This window comes from Plectrocnemia conspersa, unplaced genomic scaffold (genome assembly GCF_051122295.1).
Source record: "Plectrocnemia conspersa isolate PC_06_02 unplaced genomic scaffold, ASM5112229v1 ptg000014l, whole genome shotgun sequence".
Lineage (NCBI taxonomy): Eukaryota > Metazoa > Arthropoda > Insecta > Trichoptera > Polycentropodidae > Plectrocnemia > Plectrocnemia conspersa.
Window position 1 is genome coordinate 25,395,436 of NW_028277178.1, and position 27,238 is coordinate 25,422,673.

The 27,238-nt window shown below is 29.8% G+C and overlaps 1 pseudogene across 1 annotated transcript; it reads right to left on the reverse strand.

Moving 5' to 3' along the window:
- Positions 1-21,892: 21,892 nt before the first annotated feature.
- LOC148226601 (toll-like receptor Tollo pseudogene) lies at positions 21,893-26,402 on the reverse strand (annotated as a pseudogene). The gene has a single exon (XR_015812345.1). The product of XR_015812345.1 is annotated as a toll-like receptor Tollo pseudogene (transcript).
- Positions 26,403-27,238: the final 836 nt, after the last annotated feature.

Consider the following 27,238-nt stretch of genomic DNA (forward strand, 5'->3'; position numbering starts at 1 on the left):
AAATCTCTCGGAAGTTGTCCGAGGTTACCGAGAACGGGAGGTAATTCAGTCGACTTGGCCAGCTTCGAGTGCTTCCGAACATTGTCGGCATTTTTTCCGAGTCAAAGGGACCGAAGTCGGAGCTGCTCTTTCGAGCGCGAGCGGCGAGATACTTCCCCTTTCGCTCTCTCGCATGTTAAGTGGCGAGAGTAGGAGAGATAATGATATGGTGTTTCGCAAACTGAGATAGAACGAGTAACTCGGTTCAATTTCAGTATGCGCGTATGCATCCTATGGTTAGCACGCATGTCGAGCGCTGCATCGTGGTCAAATTATAATACCACATACTACAGTGGGACGCATGTTAACATGTTTTATGAAGCTCGATCTTTAACAGGCTCTTACTGACATCTTTGAATATATCTATAGTTTTATTGTTTTTATACGGTCAAAAATATTTTCTTATTATAAAGACCAAAGCAGCGTTAATTTGCTCATAAATTAATATAAAATAAATTCTGCAAAAAACTGTCACATATTTTATTAAAGGAAGAAAATTAAAGGGTTGCAGTATGAAAAAATAAACCCCCCCAATACATATTGAAATGCGTGCCCCCCTATATAGTCACTTGCTCTTATAATTGATCATAATTGAGACGTTTCATTACCGTTATTCAGTCACAATTTTTCTTGTGCATTTTACATACAAAAAATATTATCAACAAAAGTTTAATCCCATTTTTTAGTTTGAAATATTATGAAAGATAATGTATATATTTGACAAAACTATCTACTAAATAATTAAATTTATTCGCGTACAATATTACAATGATTAATTGACTCTAATTAACAGCGATTAAGGGTCATTTATCATTTGACACCCTTCTTAAAATTCTAGTGTAGCTTTATACATAAATTTAAGCAACTACATAGATACCATGAAAATATTTTTATATACATAAACTAATTTATTTATGAAATAATGTGTGTCTTGTAATATATTGTTTATTTAGTCTTTGTATAATAAATTATTTTAGCAAAATTTAATTACGCATATGCTATCAATATATTGCCTTGCACTCAAAATTTATTAATATATTATTGATTAATTTTATAAAAAGTATATTTTTGCTTATAATATTTCACAATAGTTTTTTTTGAGAAATGGGTCAACTTTATTTCTCTTTTTTCCAATAGGTTCAAAAATGAGCATACTGGAAGGCCGCAGGGTTCGCCATTTTTGCGATGCACTTTGATGCACATACACACGAGAATTTTATGCAAGTGCCTTCATATTTCATATGCCTTGTAAGGACATTCACCAAGGAGGTAAGACAAGTCTCTTTGTAAACATGCCCTTTATGCGAAAACATCAACCAATCCACTAGGAATTCTTTGTTTCCTTGCGCCGCCGAACGACGACAAAGAAAGAGATCATTTTTAATATTATGCATGTGTATCGAGAAAAATTGTTGCGAATATACTTTTTAAATTTATTATAATTTGCGATAAATGAGAAAAGACGTTAAGACACGTTAAAATTGAACTTTGTGCATGTATTTTGTATAAAGCGTATATTTGGAGCGAGCGAAAGAAAATTTTAACTTTAAAAGTGAAAGAAACGCTAAAGCTTTCAAAGCATGAATAAAAGCTTTAAAGTTCCGGGAAATGTAGTGTATAATGATGTAGACTTATTGAAGTTATAATGTATGTTAAAAAATAAGAAATATATAAGTACAAAATTTTGTGTATGTATTTTTTGATGCCGCAAAGTATACTTTAGTATAAATCCTTATATACACAGTGATCCATTAGGAAGTTTATATAATAATAAAAATTATATTTAGTATTCAAAAGTCGTGCGCTAACGGGCAATTTATATACATGTTTAATAATAATAATATTTTTTTTAAAACTGGCTTTAAAATAAATCAGTTAGTAAAACAGTTTAAGATGTCTCACACATCTATTACATGTCTTTAGAAATTATAAAGGACATATTCCTCGAAAAAAAATCACCATAAAGGTTAGTTACAGTGAAACAGCATGGATTTTATCTCACCTGTTTCACTCTAACTAACCTACCTTTCACCAAAACGATGACAAAAATTCTTGATGCACAAATTTTAAGTAGACGTCGTATATATGGATTTTGAGAAGGCTTTCGACAATGTTTGTCTTGTGTTATTTTTAAATAAATTGTTGCTCGGATGATTAACTCTAATATTTTTATAACATATGGCGACTAATTGGCAAAATAAATAGTGACGCATCGGAATTTATTAAACTTTAATTTAATATTAGTTTTTATAAATATATTATGTATACTTTATCTCAAAATACGTGGTTAATTATTTAATTAACAAATCATATTAATTATAATTATTTGGGTTCGAAATAATTAACCCTTAAACCACAAACAAGTCAGTGAGTGTTGCCTTAGTCTCAAATGCTATTTCCGCGATAAAATATATCATAACCCATTTTCTTGAAGGCGGTCAATTGTTGATAATCCAATCTCTTCCTAGAGTAGGTGGCACGCGACTTGATCACGCCAACCGCCTTGCCACTTACCTGCCACATTATTATTACGATTCGCCAGGGGAGTTCAACAATTTTAAACGATTTTAATTTTAAATTTGTCTGTTCTTACAATATTGTGTTGCGCACTTAGTTATTTATTTTATTATTAAAATAAATTATTAATAAAAATCAGTTGGCTTTTAGGGAAAAAAGCTTTATCATAAAAAATATTTTTAATCAATGAAAATAGATGTCATATATGTTCAGAATTCAATTATATTGTCATTGCATTATATAGTGCTTTTCACGTATCAAAAAATTATTTTTATGTATATTGTAGCACCCCAAATAAGATTTTTAACACTGATATTCCTTTAAATGTTATAATATTTCAAAATCAGTTTTTCAGTTTTTATAAGTCATTATATAAAATAAATATATGTGCAGTGTAATCTTGATTTACGAACATAATTCGTTTCAAAAACGTGCTCAAATTTATCCATAAGTTATTTAATAATAAAATTTATTAATATTTTATATCAGAATCACTGCTGTCTATCACTGATAGCTCAATGAAATATTTTATTTTTTGTGGAACTTTAAATAGTCGAAAGTGTCACACTGAATTTATATTGAAAAGATTTATAACGTTCACTGCTACAGACATACTCGGGGGACGCTTTTCCACAAAAATTTTCAGTTTTAAACATTTTACAGATATCCCAAATTTCATTTGAAGTGAAAAGTTTTTCAGCCCTTTTCTTCTCCATCTCAGACAAGATCTCCTCTGCTGCCTCGTGCTGTGCTTGCGATACAGATCTATTAGTTATTCGCTAATCAGCCCCTGGCACTGTTCTTCCACCAACTATTAAATATCGTCCTTCACTGCCAGTCCTATGTTCTTTTCTATAGACAATTTCATCGACAATTAAGCAAACCCGTCAACGCAATTAGGCTACAGTTTTGTCCAAGCAGAATTTTGAGGGTTATTTTTGCAACCTCACCCCATGCTTTATCGATGATCTTGAGATGCAGTTTACGATTTAAAATTGACAGGGTAAAATTTGTTCGTTTGATCACTTCGATGCATCGCTGAATTAGTGATATGGCGTAAAGCTTTTTGAAGTTCAAATTGACCTGGCTGAAGTATTGAAGTGGTATTGGAAGAAAAAAAACTTGATCTTAATGAATCAAATTATTTTAGTAAGTCTTTCTTAAGGTCTGGAGGATGAGTAAAAGCATTAACTATAACCAACAAGAATTTGATTGCCAAATTATTTTTTAAATGAAATGTCTTCACTGCAAAAAGAAAAGTGGATTCAGTTGGGGTAAAAGTCCCGCAATACGTACTGCTCGTATTTCAAGACATAGCTCGTATTACGAAACAATCATAAAGCAAGCTACTCGCAATCCAGAGATACACTGCACTATTATTCTTATATAATTATACTGGTTGTTACCAATTAGACAATTCAAAAACTTTTTAAGTATGTTAAGCACAGAACAACAAAAATTAGTCGCGCATTAAGATAGCACTATCTGCCTCTTTTCTTAAACAGCAACTTTTCGAAGTGTTAAGACATATATACTAATTGGTAAATATTGTTTTTAGATAGATTTTAAATGCACAAATATTATATTAGTGTGCGCTAAATTAGAGTTTATTAAGATTCTCATTTATATAATATATTTCCAATAAATTTATTTTTATAATATATTGTAAATCCGACATTGAATTTACTTTGCATAAAAATATAAAAATATCAAAATTTAAATACTTTTTATGCTAATGTATATAACATATTTTTAGTTTGCAGAAAAGTAATCTAAAAAGTAATAAGGGTTTTTATAATCAAATGGTTTAATAAAAAAAAAAAAACCTGACCATCATGATGAGGTTTCTGAAATGTGTCATGATAGGCATTATACAAAATATAATAATCATTGAAAAAAAAAACAGTAAAGATGCATATCTAAAATAGATGAGCATTCTTTTTCGAGCGTTTTCGGGCGCTGACGTTCTTACCGCAACGGTCGAGAATAATGGATGCGATCGCTACTTTCTTAGGCTCGCAACCGAAAGACGGGTTGTCGACACCGCCACATAGCAACTTCAACAAGTGCTTAATTAAGTAGACGCTAGGCCAAGAATTCAATGATTTTAGCAAAAGGGTACTAGGCTACATATACAGATACGACCCTTACTCTCCCTTGTAAAGATATCTCAGGAATTTTCTTTACCCGTTTGTATGCCACTTTGAAGCTCTATCGAGTCGCAACCGTACTGCCACGAGCTTCTTACGAAGCTTTCGCAAAAATTCGCATATATGCTTTGAAGACTTTAGGTATATAAAGCCATCTATGAAGAAACGTTTAAAATAATTACCAGTCTATAGCATTCATAAATGTCGAAAATTAAATGTTAGGTTTTCAACGTTGCAATCAACTTGTGCCTTTGTAATTTTTATTAACAATGACTGGTATTACAGTCGTATATTACGCCAATATACTTTGGCACATAAAGGGTTAAAAACAAGGAGTAAATTTATTTACTTGGATTTCAATTGTATCGCAAAAAAATCCAATAAATTATTGAAGTAACATGCGCTCCGCATAGCGAAGCTGAGCATCTTCAAAAAAAGATTTAAATATAAGAGAATTCTGCCGGGCAAAATCAGCATTCGGGGCAAATTTTCGACATAACAAAAGTTAAAATGGAATGTAGTTACTGAACTTCACTCTCGAGTTACATAAAATTATATGTATTTATTTATTTTACTAATAATCTTTTGTTGCAATATGACAAACGTTAGCTTAATGCGTTACAACAAAGCAAACACAATGAACAACTACTAAGTAAGAAGTAAGACACCAGTCTAAAATCAAGTTGTTTAAATCAGTGAAATCAATTTTATTAAATTAAAAATATTATTACAGCTTATAATTACTAACTGCCACTATGCACGACCTAATTTAATTTAATTTTAATTATTCATCACAACGCGATATTATAAAAATCTAGAAAAACCTATTCGATCAGAATTATAATAATTTAATAATCTCTAAATCAGATCTCCCAATCTGGATAGAAATTTAAAACCACTAGTCTATCGCGATGGTGTTGTGTATCACAATTAAAATATATATTATTATTATTATTACTATTATTATATTATTTAATGTAAACTTAAATTATTCAAATTGTGTTAATAATTCAATTACGAAAAATCTCATTCTTCCAAATCTCATCAATCGTCGATCTAATTTAACCGCACCATATCATCGGGGGTGCAAAACGTTTACACGATCATCAACCGCAAACGTAAATATGTAATGGGTATCAAATTAGAAATGAAATATGGCCTCTAAGCATGCGATGGTGCGCGATCGCTGCCTTTGATACAGAGGCGAGGGCGTGCTAATAAACATAATGAAAGATTACTGCCACAAATTATTATTATAATGGCGAAAATTGTTTGTTTAGTGTTACTCACTAAAAGCTCTCGCAGTAAACACATATATATATTATAAAATATTCGTACTATTATATTACGTATTAATGCGTGCGTTTTGGTTTTAACGGTTTCAGCGGGCCATGCAAGCTGCGTGTTTTTTGCAAGAATTTGCCTGATAAAGCTTTTACTGGACGTTTGAGTATAGCTGGAAATGATGTGGGACATGTTATTTAAAAATATAATATATATACATACGAATACTTCAACAGTAAAAACTAATGGGCAAGGTCGTAGGTTCAATGCCATGGTTTGATCGATTTCTTATAATATATAGTTTTTACTCAATCATATTTAACCCTTGTGCTATTTTTTAAATTAAAACATGAATGGTTAATAAGATTAACATTTTCAAAAAGATCAGTAATTCAAATAATGTGTTATGTAAAATGGGTTCAATATTATTGTACATATATTTGATTTGTAATTTGTCAAATTTTTGCCATTAATTTTTGAGGGACTTAACATATTTTTAATTTGAAAAAATAATGATACAAATACTAAATATACATTGGTGACTAACGATTGTAATACTTTGTACCATATATAGTCAATAAATAAACTGCTTTGTGAACCAATCCACTACACATACTTTAAATAAGAAATTAGGTTTGTTGCTTTTATTGACATTCCACGTATATATTTTTTATTGATACGTTTTTATGAACTTTAATCATATTACGGTGTTTTACGTTAAATTTATCGAAATGTTTAGTTAGGGTATCTATTTTTAAATCACGGTGTAACATCGAGTTGCGAAACATTTTGTTAGTACTGAAGTTTTATTGTGTACTTACAAGTATTAATTATGTATTACCAAACCGGAGAAACGTACGAAAATGCACATCTTATTATAGATTTATAGATTAGTAATTTGTTTTTTAATATTTAATATACTTTTGCGGAAAAAGAGAGTTTTTCTTTAATTTTATAAAATTGGTTTATCTATATGAGACTTCAACTAAAGTTAGGAATTGAAGGCGAGACAGATAATTGTCATATATTTCAATTTTTTTAATAGTATATTTACAACTAAAACTTTTTTCTTTTACGAGAAAAAAATACTGCGACGCTTTTAGTGTTATTTGCAGTGACTAGACATTTATCGAACAGTTTTTTAATATTTTTTACGGCTATGCCTTCAACGAATAAAGCGGTCATATCTCTGTGACGTTAAAATAAAAAAAAAATAAAGTAATATAAAAAAATGATAATAGCCTTAAAATACTAACAATCAAAGAACATTGTCATTTTCATACCAGAAAATACTATAAAAATATTTTGCGCAAAAAACTAATTTTGAGTATCGGTTACTACGTTAAAAACAATCATAAATTTAAATATAAGCACATATTGCTTTATATGCCGAAGCCACTAATCAATGGTTTTAGATCTTTAGCCAAATGTACTTAAATTGACACCTAATCAATTTTCTTTAACTTAAATTATCATATAGAACTACCGAGTATGAAAAAAAAATATTTTTTTTTTACAAAATAGCGGCCAATGTAAAAATTAAAAGTGTCATAACTTTGCAAAATGAAATCTTACTAAAAAATGTCGTATGCAAAAAGTGTTTAAAAGCTTAATTTGTATTAAAAAAAAAAAATTTTTTTTTTAATAAAAAACGAGTCTTATGGTAAATTGACCGGGCCCCCATCCGAGCTTTTATGCGACTTGGCATATAGTTAACACTAGTATTTGGTTCCTTTTAAATATATAGACTTGAATTTTTAACACAAAATAAAGCTTTCAAATATACTCATGATACTGTTTAAAAAAGTTAAAAATTAAAAAAAAAAAGTTTTTTTTTCAAAACACGTTTAGTTACAGTTAGTTTAAAACACGATGAGTCGATCGATCCACCATACATACGCTTTTAAGACTTGCAATATAGCTTATTTATACATATTTAAAGTTGAATTTTGGTGACAGTATAGAATTCTTGAGCACCTGTATATGTTTATATCCACCAACATTTTATTATATTGTAGCTAATATAAAATTGTAAGCATAAAAATGGTTTTAAATCAGTATGATGATTTTTTATTAAAATGGTATGTTTGTAAAATAATTATATTATTAATAGTTATAAAAAAAATAAAACTATATATTATATATAATTATTAACACACTGCTTTAACTAAATTAAGTCTACAACTGGCAACTATAGTAGAGAAGATACATGAAATGTATATATAATAAGAAATAGGTGATATATGATTATTGAAACGACAAAAGCTTTTTAAACTTTCAAGTTTTGTCATACCAAATCTTCAATAGAGATTGGTCTTTGCTTAAATTCTAACACACTATTCATTTTCAATCGATCACTTCGAGTACCAGCAATAAAGATCGCATTGAATCCCAGCTCTATTTCAATGCATTTAAAAGCACACAAACAGACAGTAGTACTCAAAACAACAATAACGGCGGAATGAAGACCACCCGAATTTTTGGCAAAGCAACTCCATTGTGTCCATTGTTAGTCGGACCACTACTTGAGGTGCGATTTTTACCGGTTTTCGTTTCAAAACAAAGATTTCACCTGGCTATTGTGCTCGAGGAGAATAATTGGGGCAATAGGTGGGCGACCATGTGTCAAATGCCTTCTTTCTAACTTTTAAGTGGAATTTAGTTTTGGCTTTCGACCGAACTTGGAGCCATTGTTCCTCCTACAATGGACCTCCTTCTTGAACGGCACACGATACAAATTTCCAAGTCAAACATTTTAGAGAATGGACGAAATTTTGCTTTTGACCTCCATGATTTACTGCTAGATTATTTATTTGATTAACATCTGCAATATTGATGAGTATAATATATATATTATATCAGAAATTAAGTATTATAGAGTTAATACATAACTCAAACTTTCAAATAATAACAGTATTGTATTTCTTTGCATTCCATGTATATTTAGGTAGTGTAATACGTTTTTCATTCAGTGGTCATAAATTATGCCCAAGGTAAAATTTCATCCTAATAAGTGCGCCACTAGGACATTACGCCTTTTTATATATACAAAACGTCAGCCGGAATGAAATACGATCCATGGACCTTTAATACTCTGGGTCCATTGTGACGTTAAGGGCTACCCGCTGATATCTGACCATAAAGATTCGTGTATCTCGCCGGGGTGGATTGCAAAATGAAAACGGACCTCGACCCCGTCGACGATTTTTATTTTCAGTTTTTACCCTTCGACTATTTTATCCGTCTTGGGACGTAAACAATAAAAGAAGTTTGTATGGGGACACCCCGGGCAGACGTAGATAAATCATGCACGTGTAAGAGTTTCAAAATTTCAGTGAATGCTTCCAAAACATTTCGCTAAACGTATTATGATATACTATTAATAAAAAAAATTTGAGGATCTCACTATCAAATACGCGATTATACGATTAATGGTAGAAAATATACGGTATATATTTTTTTTAATAAGAATTCCATAAATACCGAATAGTGTATAATGGTTTATTTTAACAATACCTCTGATTTATTATTTATGCTTGTATTATAAACAATTATATGTTTCTTTGGCATATATGTACATAAATAACGGGTATTCTGAATTATTTTAAAATGATGGTGTCTCATTTTTTTAATATCTATCTGTTCCATCTATAAAAAAATTGTTTAAATATTTTTTATACCATTATTTTATAAATGTATCCATTACAAATAAAATTTAAGTATAATATATAAATCAATTTAACAACTTTATTTTATAAAGAATATATACTGTTTAAATCTACTTAAACTATTACATAAAAATAATAATTTTGTACTATATAAAAACAGCCGGAGTGTTATTTCATTATTAATAGACCTAAATAAAAATTTCAATAAAACGTAAAATTTATTTTGTTAAATCTGTAATATATAAAATATTATTTTTATTTTAACGAAATATATAATTTAAAGAATCCTTATTCAGGACTAAAAAATATTTTAAATTATATTAACGTAAAATATGCTTTTTAATACTCAATAGATTTTGGTTGATCTGCTCTTTTAAATTAATATTAGAGCAAACCATAAAAAAACAATTAGGATTGTAAGTTAACGACATTTTTCTATTAAACTGAGATACATAATTTACTGTATAAATTTGAACATTAAATTTAATATAAAAATAATATCGTAAATTCAAGTATCTTATTAACCCTTTAAGTTGTAAGTTAATTTTTAAGCATTTGTGAATTTGTTAGTATATGCCTGGAAGTGAGTTAATTTTTTGTATATTTCAATAATTATTTCTGTTCTTATTTATTTATTATTATTTAATATTGCATTCACAGTAAATCAGTAATTATATTAATTTTATTTCTTTGATTTATTTCTTTATTTCTTTGATTTATAACTATCTGGGGTACCTCAAAAAAGTGAAAGATCGACCGCCGTACATGTACGGCAAAACTTTTTAAAGAGTTAAATATAAGACATGAGCGGTATAATTAGAATTAACTACAGTTTTATTGTTAAAATTAAAACCTATCCCTCGATTTTCCAAAATCTTTTTTAATTTACTAAAAATATCATATATTCTTATTAAATTAATATCTAAAAACTACACTTATGTTTATATGATAATTTTTTTTTATAATTTTTCAAATAAAGACAGACAGTAAAAATTAACCTTTTATATATGTATGCAGGGGTACAGTGGAAAACATTCCCTCAAGGGCGACAAGAAATTCAATATGTAAAAAAAATTGGATGAAGTTCAAAACTATTTATACCACCTCAAAAAACTTATCTTACACATAAAGAGATGATTAAATTGATGACTAAAAAAAAAGATATAATATTTTTCTTTTTAAAAGAGGGCTAGCGTTTCTTGGATCTGATACACGCATTAAAATTCCACATAACCGTAATTTTCTTGGATGAGTTGTTCTTAAGGCAAAATATTGCTAGAGAAATATGATAATAAAAGAAGTGACGAAATTTTTCAATTTAAATTATGATAACCGGCAGTATTTCTTAAACAAATTATCGATATGAGATTCCCAAACATAGCGATTGTGCTTAAAATTTATTTACCTTTATGGGTGAAGCAAAAGGTTGAATATCATTTAGTGTTCTAAAAATAATTAAAAACTTTCTGCAATCGACAATGAGTTAGGAGCGAATTAATGAACTGGTAACACTCAACATTAAACTAACATAAAACTAAATTTGCTAAAGGAAATGCGTACAAATTTTCAGTAAAATAATTAAATATTAAAATTTAATAAACCCTTGATTTTATTGCATTTTATTGCAGGGCCTTCAAAGTATTAGTTAAAGAAGTACTTAATGCATTTAATATTTGTTTATAATGATGCAACATAAAAATAAAATTTAAAGCAGTGGCGCATTTAAATATGAATATCCAAAAAAATATTATAAAAGCAATATAATAAAAATTCAATATCACCATATTATTAAATCTTTATAAATGTATATGACATGTAAATAACTTCTTAACTAGTTAGGAAAGAACTGGTTTTTTCATATAAAATATACGATTAAAATAACTTTAAAAAGTATTATTTTTCCAATAAAACACAACAGACTACTTTTACAATATTTTGCGAATCAATCATATATTTATTGAACTGGTATTTACATATACAATAAATTAATAAGCAACAAGTATTAATTTTATTCAATTTATTAAATAATATTACTAATTAAAACATTTTTTACTTTCGCTAAATCCAATTAACACAATTTTGGAAACGCCGACCATTAAAATATTTTATGAAATACTTTCAAAGCCGTTAAACGCATTTTAACGCGACGTTTAACGACGAATTAAACGTTATATTAAGTTATAATGTTTTTAAACGGTTTTTTTTATCCAACACGTCATATTTAACGGTTCGGTTATTAAGCTTGTTAATTGATAATTTTATGACTCAAACACAGAAAAAATATGTTTATTCAAGGCGAAGCATAACAGTGTAATTTAAATACATTAAATTTAATATAGAAGGCTTATTTTAATGATGTGCGCTCGAATGTATGTTTTACTGGTTAAATAACAGACAATGCAAATATTTACGGCCTTTGTTGTGGATTATTTGGCTATCACTCCAGTCGGGATTGTTAATGTAATTTACCGAGTTGCAAACGCAAGTGTCAACAATTTTGAGCAAATTCACAACTACAGCCGCTCACTTTACAATTGCCATAAAACGATGGCGGTAAGCAGTCAACAACCATTTTCATAGCACGCAAAAACTAATTTATATTGTTGTCTTTCTTTCTCTAAAAAAGCTGTATAGTATCTTTAAAATATGTACACGTACAAGAGCAAACTTTGTAAATCAATTATCTCACTTTGAAATACATTCTAAAAAATATGATCCAGAATCCAGATTTGTATACCAAATATAAAACATATAGTAATTTATACTATTAATGAGCGAAGAGTGCTTAAAATAAATGTATGACTAATAATTATAAATATAAGTTAATAGTATAATAAATAAATAAATATAAAAAAAATATTTTAAATAAACAAAAAATGGATTTGATGGGAAATTTTATTAAGTATGCGAATACTGATTCAATAAACACCTACATAAACCAGACATTGGCGATCCCTGCTTTAACTTGCATATTATTTACGCGGCGCTGGCATAACGACGACGGGAAGCTACCCGTTTATGCGTTTATTTCCCATTCAATTTTATGGGATAATTCCTCAGCAATAAACGCTGGAATATGATCACACTACCCAACACTCGGGAAATGATTTAGCACACAATTTCATCATTGTTGCCGTGATAACGTACATATAAATCTAATACATTATATATACGTAACGTATAACTTAGGGGGCGATAAACGTTATTTTGATTTATCGCGCGTAATTCTTTACAGAGACAATTCTGTATGTTTACTATATAAATTATAAAAATGTTTTATACTATTTTTTTTATATACAAAAAAAGAAATGATAAATATATTATTTAACAAGCACATTAAAACACTTAAAGAGCAAGATAAAGCTTTTTTTAACTTCCGAGGGACGATCTTAAAAAAGGCTTTGTTGGCTGCAATAAAATATTAATGGAAACCACTGTATTATGCAGTTCGTTAAATGGTTTTAAAAAAATAGTTTGCATTGTTAACATCTTGTTACATATTATACAATATAATAAATAATTGCCATTTATTCTCGAATCCATCCCAAAAATATTTTTTAAAATATGGCATTACAGAAAAATCATTTCGGAATATATTTTCACTAGTAGATATACATACAATTGTATTTACCGGTGAAAATATAAATTATCTGGCAGGTGCATTTCAACTTTTTTATCTGTAGTAATAATATGTATATTTACATTCTTATCATTATTTATTTACATCTGATGTATAAATGTTACAGTGAATGTGTATTTTTGGTAAAGTTATATTTTCACTAGTAAAGTCCAAATATATTTTCCCAGTAGATATAATATATATTTCTACTAGCGAAAATATAATTAAACTGATACTGTTCTCAAATGTCTATGAAGCTCAATTTGACATGAGCGAAATGTAAGCTAAAAATACAAACTAAGCCAACTCATTTCTCAGTTTTAAAAATATGATATCTATTCTTAACGACATTTTTATGGACTTCTATTATAAGAGGGGTGATCAAAGTATACTCAAACTGAATTTTGATCAATAGAAGGGCTCAAAAACAATTATCACTTCTCAGAAGGCAAAAATTCACGTCAAAAGCAATAAAATCGTGTCGGCGCAGACGCAGTGGGAACGCTCGGTAACGAGCGTTCCCACTGCGACGGCGCCGACACGATTTTATTGCTTTTGACTTGGATTTTTGCCTTCTGAGAAGTGATAATTGTTTTTGCGCTCTCCTAATGGACAATATTTGGTTTTATATAGTTTATTCCATCCTCACTATAAAGAGTCTTAATATAAATGCTTGATAATCGAGTGTTTTCATCGCGATTTCATAGCTTTTGATCTGGACTGGAAATTAACTATATGGCAACACTGAGCACTAAATAAAATACAACTATTAATCAGCTAAATATTATAAACATATATTCTTAATCATTTTTAATGCCCAATTAAAATATTTCGAATAAAATATAATTTCAGAAAATATGTGGTAACGGTAGCTAATTTTTATATTTATGTGTAGCATAGAAAGAATTAACTCGTACTTATAATTATTCATTCAAGAAATTATATTAAGATGTTAAAAATATATAAAAAGCTAATATTCAAATCAACGCTAATATACGACACTAAGTGACATTCTTTGAATACAGGAATATTCAAAGGATGTCACCCAGCCCTGGGTGCCAATAATATGTTAATAAATCACATTTTAATATAATCACCAATCGACTGGGCTGAGCTTAGAAAAACAATTAACGAAAGAATAATCTATCACTAAAAAAATCCTGAAGATTTATATCTAAAATGCAATTTAATATCTAAATCAATTATACAAGATGAAGCGAGAAGAGCTTCTTCTATTCTGGAAAAGCGTTCAAAAAATATTAAAAATAAAATGTTTTAAAAGAGAAAGTTTATAAAAAAATGTCAGTATAAGCGATTACCTCTGGTCCACTAAACCAAATTAAATAAATCAAGAAACGAGCTGAAAAAAGTTCAAGTAGAGAGATTTCATTTTATTGAAAAAAACCTAATCACTTTAAATTTTGATAATTGATGAAAAAATTAGTACGAAATCTATTTTGAAACAAACATTTACTTACAACGATAAATGTGTATTATACTTTAAAATGCAATTGATAATAGTATACGTAATTTTTAGAATTCCTACAAATTCCATTAATAAATTCAGAAAATTATAGTTAAAAATTGTTTTGAGATTCTAGATTCCATGTATTAATATTTTATAAACTATTTTCAGTTTTCACTTAAAAGCTGCATAAAAGTTATTATCCACAACAAAGGTATAAGCATAAATTATAAGTTAATGCTCTTTTATAAGCATAAATATTATAAGAGCTTAAAAACATGATCAGTGTTAGATCATATATGTATGATCTAACACTGATATTCATATTCATCTAACACTGATAATATTTTTTAAAATGATCTTCATCCTACACTGATAATGATTTAAACGATCATTTAATTAAATAAATATCAGATGCCACAAATTTTCCCACTCAAATAAATAATTTCTAATGAAAAAGTTGTAACGCTGAAGAAAGATTTTCTATATATTAAAAATATTAGGAATATTAATTTTTATTTTGTACTTTACTGAAATACTCATATTTACATACAGTGTATTAATATTTCTATAACTTTTATATATAATATATATGATATTACCGAATTATAAATTTAAAGTACTTTATACAACACTTAATTAGATTTAGTATTTATAATTGTGCAAATAATAATAACGAATACAAAATTTTTGAATAGAGATTACATATATTTTTTTACTGTAGATAAAAAGTATATAAAATTCTCGAATCGTGAGAGTTCATTGAATTGAATAAAATAATACGCTAATTATACTAATATTTATAAAAATAGAATAATTGAACACGTTTCATAGTATCTATTCCCATTCTTTATCTAAGTTATTAATTAATGTTGTGCATATGGGGAGATACAAGAAAATGACTCTTAGTTTCTAACTAAAAATAAATGCCTTATTCTACCAGGAAAAATAAGACTGTTAAAAAAAATATTAATCGATTAAATTTAAACATAAACACATAAAATAAAACGCTCGTAAACATATTTTACGTTTATTATATCCAAACGATTAAACTTTGCGGATAATTCAAACAACTTTGAAGTTGATGAATTTCGCCTGCGAAACAAAGCTTTGCATCTAAAATAATAAATAATTTAATGCGTCCATCAAACACTTGGCAACCTACACGTGAAACTTTCTAATCTCGATTGCAAATCGAAAACGAAACTTCAGGCATGTAAACACTACTCCAAAAACGAACTTGGAGCCATTCCAAAATCCGACTCATCATCATAACGCGCTCAATTTTAGATCACTGCGCGAGAGGAAGTTCCGATTTGCGCGAAATTATAATTTATACTAAATTAATACGACAATTTTTAATATAAAAAGAAATATTACCTGCGAAGAAATATCAACGCGGAATTATTAAGAAACGAGCAGTGAATTATATGTATAAATAATACGAAATACGAGAGAAAAAAAGTACACGCGAAATAAAATATAAGGCAATAAAAGGATACGCTCCTCGAGTCAGGAGCAATTTAAGACTTCGTTTATGTCCAATTCAGTCAGAAATATGGTCTTGCAAAGGTGGAATTGTCTCTGTGCTCTTTTCTTCCTTTGCCGATAAACATTCTCGACGGGGTAGTATGAAAGGAATGCCTTCGGGATGCACCGAACGGCATAAAGTCAAATAATTAATGACGGAAGGTGACAGGATCCAGGTAGACTTGTCACAACTCACAGGTGGACAAAAAATCATACGGAATTTGCATTTAATTTGTCGCCTGTGAAAGGAGATAAGCGCATCACGGTGATACATGGGGTTTGAAGGCATTTTTAAAAAGCTTTAAATTTAATAAAATTGTATATCATGTTTAATTTATAATTTATAATTCAATTCATAATATATTAATTATAATATTCATATATAAAATTATATTTACGAAAAAGTCAACATTTGTTTTGCACATAAGAAAAATATAGCATTATTTAATTCCTGTTTTATTAATGTTGAGCATTTGCGTTGTAAACATTGCGTAAAATTTTTAACTTATACCATATCAGCAAAGTTAACACGGCTTTTATTAAAAATAGATATGTAATGGTTTGAATAATATTATCATGATTAAAATAAACATAAATTATTTCTATATTTAGATAATAATTAATAAAATATACTTTTTTAATAAACTGGTAATTTATTCATTTATTACATGATTTACTTTTTTTATTAAAATTATATTTACAAAAAATGTAACATTTGTTACAAATACTACAAAATAATTATAACAGCATTGAATATTCAAGTTTTATTAATGTTATCCATATGCACAGTAAACAATATGAAAAATTTTTACCTGATACCCTATCAGCAAATTAAAAACACGGCTTTTATTATATATGTAGATACGCGATGTTTTAAACAATTGTAATATTAATAAAATACACAAATTATTTCTTCATTAAGATAATAATTGGTAAAATATATTTTTAAACTAACTATAGTTTTTTTGTACATTTTTATCTCATAATTACTAGGTAATAAGTCAAGATTTTTACACTGCAATAATTTTTTTTTAATATCCATCATCAAGCTTTTTAAATTAAAAATACATACACTTTGAAAAATAATCATCAAAACGTGTCTTAAGAAATATTAACAACTCAAAATGTCTTTGAAAACAATACAAATATATTTCTTAGCAAACCTGACAATTGTCTGTCAAAATAGTTGATCTTACCGTTGATTCAACAAAACAATAAATACTAAAACATGATAAGATTATTCAATATGTGCTTGCCTTAATTATAAAGATATTTTTGTCAGTGTAAATAAGAGATCCCTACTATTAATTTGACGAACCTTTTTATTAAACAATATATGTTTGGCACAATTATAAAAATAATTTTGCTCGTAAAAACAGATACAACTAGTAGTTTTACGAAGCAATAAATATTTTTAATTTACAATATATGCTTGGCTCAACTATAAAAATAATTTTGTCTGTGAAAAAACTCAATCTTACTAGTAGTTCAAAGAACCTTTAAAAGCTTCAACTGTAATTATATGCAACAACATATGGTTCAATTTTAAGAAATAATTTTGTAAGAAGAACCGATTTTACTAGTATTTAAATAAAGCTTTAAATACTTTAATTATATTAAATGTATATAAAACAACATATATATGATTAACCCAATTATAAAAATAATTTTATTTGTAAAAGGAAAAAATCTTATTTTTATTTAATCTTAAGAACCTTTAAAACTATAAATGTTTCAGGAATAAACAATGCATAATTGTTTTGATTATAAAAATAATTTTCTGATCTAAATATTTATTTGCCGAACCTTTAAGTGTTCTAAATATATTTAGATTAACCAATATATGCTTGCCTTAATACTAAAATTATTTTGTCTCTGAAAAAAATGCTGAAATTATTTTGTCTCTGGATACAAACAAAATCATTGGAGCAGTTTTCTTGGATTTCAAGAGAGCCTTCGAAACAATAGACAGAAAAATAATGGTAAAGAAATTGAAGAGTATAGGTATAAGTGATATAGTTTTAAGATGGTTTAATAATTACTTATATAAAAGAAAACAAAAAGTTAAAATAAATAATGTATATTCTGAAGAGAAATTAGTGTCTTATGGAGTACCACAAGGGTCTAAATTGGGACCATTGTTATTTGTTTTGTATATTAATGATATAGTTAATAACGTGAAAAAATGTAAAATTCATCTATTTGCGGATGACACATTAATGTATTGCATAGGTGATAACATTAAAGAAATTGTAAATAATTTAAATAATGAATTAAGTATATTAGAAATATGGTTAAAGAATAATGTACTTAAATTAAATGAAATGTATGTTTATTAATTATAAAAATGTGTTAGATAATAGTACCAAAATAGTAATAAATAACTCTAGTATAGAAATAGTGGATAATATAAAATATTTAGGAGTAATTGTTGATACAAAATTAAATTTTAAAGAACATTGTAATTACATATTAAAAAAAAATAGTAGAAAAATAGGTTTATTATCAAGATTAAGAAATATATTAAGTATAAATACAAAAAAAAAATTTACAATAGTATAATATTGCCCCATTTTAATTATTGTGCAACACTATTAAATATGTTAAATAAATTAGACAAAAAAATGTTGCAAAAATTACAAAATAGGGCAATGAGAGTAATCTTAAATAAAAATAGATTAACTAATTGTAAAAGTATGATTGATAGATTAGAATGGTTGAATGTTCAAGAAATATTGAGTATGAATGTTTTAGTATTTATATTTAAGTTAGAAAATAATATGTTACCAGAATATTTATATATAAGTATTTAATAAGAAATAAAGATGTACATAAATATAATACTATAAATAGAGAAAATTTAAAGATAATTAAGTATAAGAAAACGAGTACGGCTAGGGGAATTATGTACGGAGGTTTTGATTTATATAATAGTCTTCCAAGAAAAATCCGAAACAGCAAAAATATAACGGGTTTCATAAATGGAATAAAAAAACACTTTCGTACATATAGAAATAAATTATAATATTAAGTCTTTATTATTGTATATTTTTATTTTTTCTTTCTGTTATGTATTTGTTATATATTTTTATATATGTTTACTAAATTTGTTAGATGTAAAGATTAGCTATTAAGCTAAATAAATTAATAAAATAAATAAAATAACAGATTAACGAACCTTCTAATGCTATAAATTTATAATAATAAACGATGTATGCTTGATTTAATTATAAAAATAATTTTAACTGTGCTAAGAGCAGATCTTACTATTAATTTGAGGAACATCTCAAAACTGTAAATGTTTTTAATTTTAACAATATATATTTGGCTCGATTCTAAAAATAATTTTGTCTGTAAAAATAATAGATTTAACTATTAATTTTCTGAACCTTTCAATATTTTAATTGTATTATATTAAATAATATGTGCTTGGTTTAATTGTAAAAATAATGACGAACCTTTCAAAGTCGAAATTAAAACTGTATCTAGATTAAACAATATATGCTTGGCGCAATTATAAAAATAAATTTGTCTGTAAAATAACAGATCTTACTATTAATTTAATGATATACATATTTAATGTATTTAAATTAAATAATATATAATTAGCGCAATTATCGAAAAAATGTTTGCGAAAAGAACAGATACTACTAGTAGTTCGACGAACCTTTAAAAAATTTAACTGTATTCAGATAAAAAAATAATACTTGGCTCAATTCTAACCACAATTACGTTTTCTTATGAAATTTACAATGGGAGATACAAAAAAATAGACATATATTTTGTGTATAAGAAAATGTAACCGAAAATCAACATAAAATGCTAAAATTATTTTTGATATGTAAAGCACAAAAGGAATTTCTTTTTGTGCTTTACATATCAAAATATTTAGTAATAAAATATAATAAAATCATGTATTTATTGCATTTTATATTATATTTGATTAAAAGATTGAGAACGTTTCAATTATGACATACAAATATGAAAAGCTAATTACGAAAAGGTCAATATTTGTAAAGAAACGTTAATATTAATAATTCATATGAAAAGTATGGCATCTTTAAATATTCCAGTTTTTTTAATTAATTGTATGTTTGAATAAAAAAAATCATCTTAAAACTAAATATACTAAATAAGGGTACGATGATTTATGTAATTTGAACAATGATAAAATAAACATTAAATTGTGTTTTATTAAAATAAAAATTATAACTGTTTATCTGATTTTATAAAATTATTTAATAGCTCTCTCAGCTACATAAGGTTGCATCACATGCTATATTACATTAATAATAAATTTATTTTATGTTATTCTGTATTAATAATCCTTATATAAAATATATGGAAATTTGCCTTTAATATATATTTTTTAGAGCAAAATCTTTAACTTTTGTTTGAAAAAAATTAACAATGCCACTTGTATTTTATTACAATCAATACATAAGCTATAAAATATTAAGTATCCGAAATTCTTTAAAATTTAACAACTCCATTGTCTTTGAAAGCAACACAAAAATACCTATCATGTAGTACGCAAAAATAATTGAATTTTGCGTGTGAAAAAACATGTGGATAATATGACTTATATGTGATAAAACGAAGCCAAATTTTTAGATAAATTAAAATTTAACGATAATTATTATCAATTACTATAGAAGTAAAGAATGTCTCTTTGTGCTTACAATAGCCATACAATAAAAGTACATATAGTATTATATTATACGCTTACAATAATCGATTCGAATATACCATTTGACCAATAGAGGCAAGACTTTGATTTCAAAAGGGGTACCCTTTAAAAGTCATGACTATGACTATCCTTCCAAGAATAAAGTGTCCTAGGGATCACAATCCGTCCGCATATTAAAGCCAATTTATTGCTGACCTTTCTTTTGATGCTGCCCGCTCATTTACACGTTATGGCCATCTTCTCCTTGGGTGCACCATACACGTTCCACATATTATTATTATACGTTTTATACTCACGTTTTTTATGTATAGCAATCGTAATATTTACAATAAAAAATAAAATACTAGCACAGATATTCACTTTTGTTAGACACGTCAAATAAAATTCTCTGCAGTTATATAAAATCAATTTTTATTCGCAGCAAAATTTTTATAATATATATAATTTTATAAATACAAATACTTATACATGTATATATCACTTTTCGTTTAAGTATCATACAATCCGAGTCTTGTGAAGAATGCAATCGAGTGTATACATTAATTGAGATTCGAACAATATTTGTATATATTATACATTTTTTAATACAAAACGCATGTTTATACAATGATATAATAAATAATTAAAAAATAAAATCGATTACCATATACGTTCGACTCTATTTACATATTACATATTTTTAATATTTACATACAAGTTATGGGGAATAAATAATTAACGCGCTGACTATATATTTTACATTTGATTACATATTCGTCTTGTTTAACAGTAAAAATTCCTATCTGAATAATTAAATTGCAGTAATGATTAAAGAAACAAAGCTAAATAAAAAAATACAATTGCTCCAGATTATAAATAATACTGAAATGAAATACATTGTAATTATAACAAGCAAATATTTTTATGCTTTAAATAAATACAATCAAATGTTAAAATTTATTAAAATATAGTTATGATTGATTTATTTAAAAAATAAGTATTCCTGATTTAAATATATTTTAAAGGAATATAAACATGTAAAAATAAAATCAGGCTGAGTTTGCGTTTGAGGTGCATAAATATTAAATTAAAAAAATGTACATCGCTTTGGTAAGAGTTTGCACGATTTTTGCGAGTCAAGCATCAAATGCTCCGTTTAACTTACTTAACGTTAGGTTATACACATTAGTTAAATTAAATCGTTCCTCGTTTACACATACAATATATAATATAATCTGTGTGCATAAAAAAATAAATTATACTAATTAATATTTACAATTGATCAGTCGCAATTATTCTCTTATGAAATACGTACGTTAATGTTTTTTTTTATTCTTCATACGATAGGAACGAAAATACGCGAACGATTTATATTTTTTTTTGTTAATCCTTAAATTGTTTCCCGCCATTTTATATTATAAATTGTGAATGAGCAAAATAAAATTTACGATGAGGATAAAAAGCTCATATTTTTGACCCGCGATTAAACGCTAATTACAAAAAGGCATTGGTCTTTACAACACTAGTTCACAGCCGTGTTCGGGGGCCGTCGGCGACCCCTAAACGAAATAAGTTCGACCCCTCTGACTCCCCATTCGAGTTTTCGTTCCGTTGTTGTATGAATGGTTCAAATCTCTCGTCTTGTATGAGCACGAAGTCTCTGGATCCCCGCATCCGGGTTTCTGCTGACCTAGACCCGGAAGAGGCATCGTTTGATGGTATCTGTGACAGTTTTCGGGAGCGGCGGTGTAGCGCAAATTCGGACTCTTCCCCGGGTCCGACGGTAAACTTTTCATCGTCTGACTCGACTGAACTTTCAAAGATTTGTTGTCCTGCAAAACATCCGGCATCGCAAACCTCAGTTTCTCCCAAAACCTTTTCTCGCCCCAATAGAAAGCTCCGTGCGACCTCAAATACACTTGCAACTCCGGATCCAAATTTATGGCGCTGACGTCCGTCGTCAATATAAATATGATCTTATTATTCTTCGACGCCAATCTCAGACTCTTCAGTGTCGATAAAACGGAGCTTCTCAAATCGTGATTCATCCATTCTAAAGTCAAGAAATTAACGGTCAAAATTACGACGATTCTTTTAGACGCTTCTGTCGTTCCGGCGATGCTATCCGATAGATAAGAGTTACCCGTCATCATATGTATGTCTCTATAATGCAAGCATATTGAATATCCAGTTTTTTCTAATTCTGAACATACGACCTTCGACACGAAATCCTCGTCTTTGATGCTGTAAATTATATAGGCGTCGTATAATCTATCGGTGTCCAGTTCGGCGATGTTGGTCGTCGTATTGTCTTTGAACAGCCTGACCCCGTATTTGGAATGCGCCCAAAGCCTGACGTCCTGCCTGAATGCGAAAATCAATGCGCCAAACATGCACACCAATATTACCGCAATAAGAGTGCCGGCGAAAATCGATATGTAATTCTGTCCGATGAAAGCCGGTGCGAAGAAAACTTCCCTCTGTTCCACTGACGTAGCTAATCTATTGTCCATGTAGTTGCTGCAGCGGCTCAGAACGGAAGCGATGGTCTCTTTGTCCCTGCTTTTGTCAGGATGCGAACAGAACATCTTTTCCGGATCGCCCGGGTTGCTCCTGAGCCAAGATTCGAGTTTGACAATGTTTAGACAATCGCACGACCATTTGTTGCCCTCCAAAGAGACGTGCGCCAAACTCCCCGATGACGAAGCTAACAGCTGCCAAGGAGAGAAATTGACGATTTTGTTCTCGTCCAGCCGCAAAACTTCCAAGTTTTTCATCGCCTTGAACGTGTCGTTGCCGACGTGAGATATGCCATTGTGGTCCAGATACAACTCGTTGAGATTGTGCAGCTGGTCGAATTCGTCGCCGCGCAGCTCTTGAATCTTATTATTTTCCAAATGCAGCACCTTCAAAGACTCGACCCCCTTGAACGTGCGGTTGTGTACGTTGTGCAAATTACTGTTGTTCAAATATAACACTTGAAGTTTTTTCTTTCCAATAAAAACGTGACTCCCGAGCTCTTTCAGATTATTTCCGTCCAAATATATCTCAGTCGCGTCCATCGGGATTTTAGCAGGTACTTGTTCATAGCCCGCGTTCGAACAATCGACAACATTAGCGGTCCACGTGAGATCGTGATAACAAGAGCAATTCGAAGGACACGTCATTTCGCAATCGCAAGCGTCGAAGTCGCAACAATGACACAGCGCGAAACAATGGCTTTCATAAGGACATAAAAATTGCGACGGTTTCAACTCTAAGACAGATTTAGTAGTGCTTCCTCTAGAATGAGTCAAAGAACACGTCACCGTTTCTAGATCCATCACGCGCGGATGCTGCCTAGTGTGGACCAGTTGGTTGATCCGCTGAAGCCACTCCATGGTGCAGTCACATTTGTAAGGATTTCCGCTTATGTAAAATTGCGCCACTTCTGCTCCATCAGCCACTGGATTCAAAGCCAAAGCGCCTATATCCAAACTACCTATGTTATTCCCATACAGCACAACTTTCTGCAGATTGACTTTATCTACGAAAGTAGCCGATTCTACGTGACTTATATTATTATTGTTCAAAAACAGCACTTCAATAGTGATCGGTATGACTCTTCCGTTGATCTCTTTCAAAAAATTATAACTAGCATCCAACATTTTGAGATTCACTCTGCTGTCTATACTCGCGTACTGCGGTAATTTTCTCAGTTCGTTATTGTGTATATCCAGCCACTCTAGATTATTCGGTAGATCGTAGTAATCGAAACGCACGATTTTATTATCGGAAATGTTTAACCATCCTAAAGATTTGAGATCGCCGAAAATACCGGTTATGTCGCTCAATTCGTTTCCGTCCAGTCGCACCGCTTTTAGATTAGCGTTCGGGTTGAAAGCTCCCCTTTCGATTTTTTTAATTTTGTTCGACGCCAAATTCAACACTTGCAGCGAGGGTAAATTTATAAAGCTCTCTAGCGTCACGCTTCCGATCTGATTATCGACCAACCTTAACCCGTACAGCTGATCGAGACCCTCGAACGAAGAATTATTAATCACACTTATATTGTTCTTGCCTAAATCTAGCGATTTCAACAGTCTCAAATTTTTCATAGCCTCCGGAACGGCCCTCAAACGATTGCCACTAATACCCAAATCCTGCAAATTAGATACATTTTCAAACGATCTCTTATGTACGAACTCTATTCTATTATGATCTAAAAACAGCTGATTGAGCACATACAAACCAGAGAAATGATACGCCTCGATCACTTTGACCAAATTATGCGATAAAGTAAGCGCATGTAAGTTTTTAAGCTCAGAAAACGCATTCTCAGCCACTGATTCGATTTTATTATGATCCAAACTCAATATTTGCATGCTATATAGATCTCTAAAAATAGCTGCGTCAATTTTTGACAATAAATTATGCGATAGATTTAACACTACAATACGCACTAAACCCGAGAACGTATCGCGATTTACGCCTCTACTCGTGAGTTCGTTGTAACTTAAATCTAAAACTAACAAATGCTCCAGTCTATCGAACAATCCTGGAGGTAAAACACTCAATGAATTGTTTTTCACGTGTATTTGTTTAATATCGCGCGTCGATTGGAATAAGTCCGGCGGTAACGACACTATGAAGTTGCTCGATAAGTTTAAAACTTGCAATGTCTGCAGTCCGAATAGTGATTTATCGCTCATGGACGACACTGCGTTGTTTTGGAGATGGAGATGCGTGAGTGATCGCATCCCGGAGAAGACGTCGTCTGTCACTGTTATTATATCGTTTTTCGACATGTCTAACACTTCCACGGCTAAGTTGCACAATTTGGTGCCTAGTTGAGTTAAATCTTGTATGCGATTTCTTGTTAAGTTTAAAGTTTTTAGGCTGCTCAACGGGCAGAATACGCCCGGAGGTATGTTCCAAATGTTGTTGTCTGATAGATCTAGGCGCTTGAGTTCGTTCAAACCTGAGAAGCTCTCTAAATCTAGTTCCAGCATCATGGCAGACCAGTCGTTGTTGTGCGTTCTTAAGGCGAGATTTTTGAGCTCGCGGAAGTGCGAGAATACTGACGATGGAATTCGCCTGATTTTGCAGTAGTCTATGTGTAAGTCTGCCAGCCGTTCCAGTTTGGCTAGGAAATCGGTGGATGGCTCCAGAGTGCTCTCGAAGAATAATACGTCGCTGCATAGTAGCGTCAAGGTCGATACGGATAGAGCCGTCGTAGTCGGAAGATCTACCAAGAGCTTCTTGGCGTTGCCTATGGTCCTCAGCTTGCAGGATAGAGATTCTCCGCGTCGCTCGCAGGGGGTGTCCTCGCTGAACACCGCCGTGAAGAGCAGCAGGGTGACGCAGCAGAAGGAGTTCATGACGGTGGGGCGACTCCGCACAGTGATCACCATGTCTCGGGTCACATCGCGCGCTGGCGTCGCGACGCCGACAGACGTGAAGCGGCGCGGGCCGCGGCCGAGCGACTGACTGTCGGCGCCCCTCGCGAGCAAAAGAGGGGCGCCCGTGGCGAGGGGGTGAGGCAGGGGAGCGGGGAGGGACGTGCAACAGATAACTTTCGGAAAATTAAATCATTTTCGCGCCGCCAGGAAAATGACCGCCATTCATCGCGATGAACCTCGGCGCGCGATTAAGCGCTCGCGAATTTTCATACCTCGTATTCGTGCGTTGATTCGTTGAAAATGTACGATGCGATTGAAGGAAAGCCAATAAATTGGCAACCCCTAAATTACAATACTTTACAGACACCATTTTATATACGTGGGAGGTACATAAGAGGTACTTAAATTTCGTATTTTTCGATATATATCAAATTAAATAAAAACGTGAAACTTTTTATAAAACTGTTGTAAATTTAATATGTAAGCTAATCAATCCACATTTTTAAATATGTAATATAATGGATATTAGTCAGCACCAGGGCCGTAGGAAGGCATTGGCAAAGGGACATTTGCCAAAGGCGTTCGGAACGTGAAGTAAAACTTTCTTACGACAAAAGATACAATATAAACAATACATTTATTAAGACTTTAAAGGAACTTTAGTTGTAAGCCATTCACGCATGTCATTTTTTTAACTATGGATTTTGTTAGCACAAAAAGATAGTGATTTCAGCAAATTCTACTTAATTTTTATGACTGATTAAATGATTAACAAACGTTTCTAATGAATTCATATCGGCAAATTTCAATGGTTCGGCAAGTTTTAAGTAAAAATAAATTATTTATAATTTTTATATTTCATGGTTCATTGCATTTTTAGACACGATGTTGTGCACTACAAAATTTATTTTAGTAA